This window comes from Suncus etruscus, chromosome 7 (genome assembly GCF_024139225.1).
Source record: "Suncus etruscus isolate mSunEtr1 chromosome 7, mSunEtr1.pri.cur, whole genome shotgun sequence".
Lineage (NCBI taxonomy): Eukaryota > Metazoa > Chordata > Mammalia > Eulipotyphla > Soricidae > Suncus > Suncus etruscus.
The window spans coordinates 15,175,626-15,182,084 of NC_064854.1; the positions used below are offsets into that span (position 1 = coordinate 15,175,626).

General features: G+C 45.7%; 1 non-coding gene across 1 annotated transcript; it reads left to right on the forward strand.

Moving 5' to 3' along the window:
• Positions 1 to 1,054: 1,054 nt before the first annotated feature.
• Positions 1,055 to 1,217, forward strand: LOC126014681 (U1 spliceosomal RNA). Its single transcript, XR_007497683.1, has one exon. It is a non-coding gene; the product is annotated as a U1 spliceosomal RNA (small nuclear RNA).
• Positions 1,218 to 6,459: the final 5,242 nt, after the last annotated feature.

The window sequence follows — 6,459 nt, forward strand, 5'->3', positions numbered from 1 at the left end:
AGCATGGGCTCATCAAGACCCAGGTAGGTTCACTAAGACCCATACGGTTTAGAACTGGGTTTACAAGGGACTGGAGTGATAGCTCAGTAGTAGGGCGCTTGCTTTGCACATGGCTGACCTGGGGCAGATCCAGGTTCTATTCCTGGCACCCCTAATGGTCCCTTGAGCTTGCTAGGAGCGATTTTTGAATGCAGAGCCAGAAATAACCCCTGGGTGCAGCGGAGTGTGATCTAAAATAACAAAACACAAAAGAAGTGGGTTTATCAGATGCGATCACTCTGTTTCTCTGTTTCCAAGTATCTGCCTAACTGTCCTGAAACCGTTTAGTACATGATGTCCAATTTGTTCACACCACTTTATGTTTATGTATTTAAGGGAATTAGTCAATGAACCTAAAGGGGAGATGATGAGCTCCCCACAATGAAAAATGGACTGGAACATGCCCCTGTAACTGACAACTGCCTTAAGTATAAAAAGGTAAATTGCCTGGCAGTTGGGATGGTCCAAGTTAACAGAGCCTGCCAGCCAAGCTGGGCTTGATGCTTGATGTATAGCATCAGTAAGTTGAATTTGAAGAGGTACAGACCTGCTCTTCCTCCTGGCACTCTAGCAGGTGATCTCTCTCTAATCCTCCTTGGCCAACTTCAGGAGATGTATAGCAATGAAGGCAACAGTGTTTCTATGTCTCTCTCTCTCTCTTTCTCTCTCTCCCTCCATCCCTTTCTCTGAATGCTTGGGCTGCAATCTCAGGTCACTACATTTGGTGTACCTGGGTGGGCCCCAGCACCATCCATACAATTTCTAAATTCTGTATTTTAAAGACCTATTCCCCATCTCTTCTTTGTTTCTATTGGACAAATCCCATCCAGTGTTTTCACCTAGAGCTCAGACTCCACTTCTAAAATATTCCCTACTCCAAATATTAGAAATATCTCAATTTAACAGATAACTTCAAATAATTATTGTCTCCATTTATAAGTTATTACATAAGCATTGCCTTTTGTGGCCCATTAATGGCTCATTGTCTCACTTCTGTCAAAAATAGATTATAAAAATACTTACCTGGCAGGGCGATACCATGATCACGAAGGTGATTTCTCCAGGATGAGGCTCACCCACTGCACTCCAGGTGTGCTGACCTCTGCGATTTCCCCAAATGTGGGAAACTCGACTGCGTAATTTGTGGTAGTGAGGGACTGCGTTTGCGCTCTCCCCTGGAAAAAAAAATAGATTATAAAAAATTTGAACTAGACATAATCATTACTGTCTTCCAGAGTCCCTAAGAGAAGGACTAAGGGTGGTCCCAGTGTCTGATGCACTATTGCCCCTTACCATAATGCAGCATGCTCATTCCCTGCAGACAAACAGAGTACTAGAGCCGACTGGATAGATGAAAGATCAACATCAAAACGAAAGTTCTCTGGCCACATGATGTGACCTTAGAAATAAAAGCAGAAACCTGGGAAAACTCTCCTCTGTGGACACAAAATAACCTCCTAAATACAGATCAAGCAGCACAAAAAATGTTAGGGTAAGTTTTAGGATATTCAAATTTAAGGATATGGCAATACAGCAACTCTTGAATGCAGGGCTGAGCAAAGCAGCAGGGAGAAAGTCAAGGTGAAGAGGACGTCGGGTAAAACAAGGCAGATTCAAACTGATGAGCTGACCCTATCCCATGGAGAGTGGGCAGTAAAGAGCAAAGCAAACCAAAGCAACCAGAGGGGAGGGAACAATTTGATGGTGGAGGGAACCAGAGAGATGGAGATTGAAACCCAGAAATGGTGATAGTGGGAACCAGAGCCATAGAGAATGAAACTCCATTGTGCATCAACAGGGTGGAAGGCTAATGGTTTAAAAGGAGCAACTGTGTCACCAGACCATTGTCAAGCAGTGAGTGTGAGATGCAGGACCTGTGAGCCACAGGGAAAGTCTGGGGCAAGGAATTCTGCAGCGCACAGAGGCAGCTGCACCTTGGGGGGCTCAGACACTGAGCTAGGCACTCAGTGCAGGAGTGCAGGGCCAGGTGACAAAGTATCCCACAACACAGATGGACACTTGGGAATAAGTATTGTGTTCACTGGTCCTCTTTGGTTTCTCAGAACATGACCTGCCTAGTATCTTATTCCATGAGAAAAGACTGATGGCCATAGGCTCTGCCACAGGGCTGAGCAGTCCCAGACATCACCCTTGGACGTGCCTTGCAGGGGCCGTGGAAACATGGAGCCTCCTGCTTCCAGAACGTGCTAATCTTGCCAGGCCACACACCAAACTCCCCTCCTAGGTGCTTCCAGATAAAATTTGATACAGCTCCTCCCTGCCTCATTCGCTTTCTCTTTAAGTTTCTCTTTTCAAATCTTATTATCCCCTCAAGCGCTGCACATAATTTCCCCCTGCTTGTTAGCGTGCTGCCTTGTTAACTTCACTTCTTTATGGCGGGCCCTGCTCCTCCATGAAAGCCCTAGCTCCCAGCCTGCAACACGCACCTGCTTGGGCCCCACTGCTCCCACCAGGAACCTTGCGCCTGAATTCTTGCACGCCCCCTCCACTGCCAACATTTTATTCACTCCACCCTGTCTTGTGCTTCCTTTCTGTTCCTCTCTTCCCAGCTTGCCCTCGGCAAGCTCAGCAGCCCCTGTGGCTCTCTCAATGACATCCTTGCTTTCACCTTCATCGCATGCCTGGGACTGCCCAGCAGGTCCTGATGCCCAAGGAGGCATTTACTGGACTGTCCACATGGCCCACGATCCACAGTCCATGGTCCACAGTGGTGTCTGTGTCAGACAGGCCCCTTGGCCACAGAGATTCATGTATTAGGAACCTGGTGTGGTGGCAGTCCTGGCTGGCCCCAGAGTGCCTGTGGGTGACATTGAGATATGACCAGGACTGGGCCATGGCTGAGATGTGTAAGGGAGGAGGGGATCACTGAGCTGAGGAAGGGAGCACTGAGTTGAAGAGGGAGCATTCAGTAGAGGAGGGAGTACTGAGTTGAGGGAGTACTGCGTGGAGGAAGGAGCACTGCACTGGAATACAGGCATGAGAGGGGAGTGAAGGGGCAGGGTCCCGAGGACCTGCTCTCGCTCACACATGGCTCGAGGGATCCTGTGTGAGTTGTCCTATGTTTTGGCCCCTGCACTGGTGAACAAAGCCCATGAGCAAAGCCTGTAGCATTGATGTGATAGAGAAAGAGGGCCCCAAGATATACCCAAAGCCCAGGGGTTGGTCCGACAGGAAACACGTGACAGCTTCTCCTCCTTGGCAGCAGGAAGAGCCCCCCAGGAGCTCCATTATTGAATCTAGTGCTGAGTACCCCATGCTGGGAGGAGGTAGAGAGTCCAATACCCTCTACTCCACTATTTGTATGAAACATGCTCTTATAGAAACAATCCCTGCTCCTAGGTGCTATGTAAAGTCTATGCAGTGCAGGGTATTTGTAGCTGCATTATTTACAGTAGAGCCCTGCAATTAAAAAGATATATGTAGGGAAAATTAATATTGTGCAGGGACAATAAAATCTACTACTTTTTTCTTTCTGTAACTACTAGGAAGTTCAGCAGATGTAAGACTATAAGACTATGAGTCTTATTTCACTAGGACTTTTTAAATGCCTTTTTTTCTTCCAGTTTTGTAAATATATTTTGAACAATATCTGTGCCGAAGGTTAGAGTCTTTATTTGCATGAAAAGCAATTATTATTGATAAAGAGTATAGTTCTCACTCACTATATTCTCTAATAGATCTTTTTTAAATATTTGTCCTGACATTCTTTCTGTTTGCTTGTTTTTGATTTCTTAGACCATATTAGGTAGTACCTGGGGGTTACCTTGCTCTGTGCCTGGAGGTCAGGTCTGTCAGAATTGAGGATCAAATGGAGTGCCACACATAGCAAGTGTTGTCCAGGTAGGGGAGTTCCTCTGGGCCCCCGGAAACTCAGCTCTTCCAAGACCCAATTAGAACCAAGGCAGGTCAAATCAGGTTGCACCAGTAGGCTCCTTGTATGGGCTACTCTCAGGAAAGTAGGTCAGCCTGGAGCCCAGAGCAGTGGACTGGCCAGAGCCCAGGTAACTGGGCCTACCAGGAGCCCACCACCCGTTTCAAACTGCCATGGGAAGTGGCTGGCACATCACATCGGCCCTCTGGAGAAGTGGTCCTGAGGGCTGTCACACCTGCCTGAGTCTCAGCACTAACTGTCATATCTGATTGGATCCCCCTGGATGCTCCCACTTAATGAAGAGCTTCAAAATGAGTAAATCACGTCCTCTCAAGCTGGGCGCAGCTGACTTGATTTCTATGGGGACAAGCAGGCATTGTCTTTGAGTGACTTGATTTCTCCTAAGAAAACTCGACACTTATTAGGAACCGAATAGAATAGTAATTCAATCGACAAGGAAACTTATGTCTTATTTGTTATGAAACATAAAACTATTTCCAGGCTTACAGAAGCATCACTATGATTGGTTCATTACATACAGAACAAAGACAGTAGGTCATGTGACTATGTCTATACAACAAAAAAAGTTCTTTTCTTTTTAAAAACAAAGGCTCAATGGGTTATCTTAAAGTAAGTGTGAATGATCCACAAAAGGCAAGTTTGTCCCTTTGCAAAAAGAACTTGAAAAGAAAAAAAGAGGGGCCGGAACAATAGCACAGTGGTAGGGCATTTGTCTTGGAGGACCCAGGATAGACCTGGGTTTGATCTCCAGCATCTCCTATGGTCCTGAGCCAGGAGAGATTTAGGAGTGCATTGTCAGGAGTAAATCCCTGAGCATCACCGGAAGTGGAGGACCCACCCCCAAAAAAAGAAAAGAAAAGAAGATGTGCCCAGAGATGAGGTGCATTGAAGTCAGTGATTTTTCTGGAAATGCTCTTGTATGTCAAGAGGAGGATATTTTGAACTCTTGAGTGGAAAGATGTGTCTACTCTGTGATCGACGTCCCAATCCCCACTAGAATGCTTTCTGTTGGGAGGGTAATTACAGCAGGCACAGCTGGGGCACGGGATAATCACTACCTGCAAATGTTTACAAATGAAAAGAAATGCTGCAAGTAGTGGAGCGATATTACTTTAGATGAAACCATTAGCATTCCCTCAGAATTATCATGGTCTTTCAAATATGTGATGTTTTTCATTTCCATATTATTTTTCATGGCTGACCCCAAAATTAGGATATTGAGAAGGTCACGGCGAGCTGAATTCCTTAATTATCCTTCATTACTCAGTGTGCTGGTTGGGTTTTTTTTCATCTTGGCTATTTTTTCACTTGCTATGAGTGGCATTTTTACTCACTCAATATCTCTTACCCCTGAACTGTTTTACCAGAGGTTCTGTGACATTGGCCAAGCCTTCAAAACCCTTCAATATTTCAAAAAGCCCCTGGCATCTTCTGTCCCCTGGCAGTCTCAGAGGGAGGCTCCTACAGTTGTCACAGGGCTTCTTGAGATATACACCTGCATATGCCCACAAACACACAACATTACAGACACACTTACACATTTGTGTCTATGCAAGACACCATTACAAAATGCACACACATGCAAGACAACTTTATAACGCATACATCTATACTTACACAAACATCCTCGCACAGACACCTGCACACAAATCACATGTAGATGCACATTGCCACACAGATGCACAAAACCTTTCACATCCATGCACACGCCTATACATAGCAATGCACATGCAGAAACCCTGACACATATAAACATGCAAGGCGTTCTTATATATACACAGCACACCACACACAGATGCATACATGCAGGTACCCTATGTACTCATCCATACATGTGCAAACAATCTCTCTTACACACACATGAAGGCATCCTTATTCATATACACATGTACACACAAACCTTATATACACACATGCACCCTTATGCACATGCATACATATGAACACATGAAGACACCCTTACCTTCGTGCATATTAACACATATTTAACCTTATAAACACATGTACAGACACATGCATGTGCATAATTCATATAAACATGCAACCATTCAATGCACACAGGCATGGTGGTACATGGTTCTTCGTGCATACATATATAAACATGGATGCATTGGTGCATCCACCTGCACATGGAAGGGCATACACACAAACACAAGACACACCTACTAACATGTAAGCACATGTGCGTACACATAAATGCATAGTTGTTGACATGTGTCCATACAATCGGAGAAGCTGGAAGTGCAGCCTTGCTGATAGGAGGCGTCTCTTCTCTCCTTGGCATCCCGGCCTGGAGCGTGAGACTCTGAGACTCCCCCAGCCTGGCCTGACCTCTGCCCATCCCCTACAGCCAGGAAGTATTGCAGCTCCCTTCAGCCTGTCTGAGATGGCATCTGTGTGTGGGTTGATGGTCATTACAGATGATGCGTGATAACGTCCTCATCTGGTCCAGAGCCCCTCTCTGGAGTTTTCTCCACTTCCTCATGCAAACTCTATTACCTGCAGTG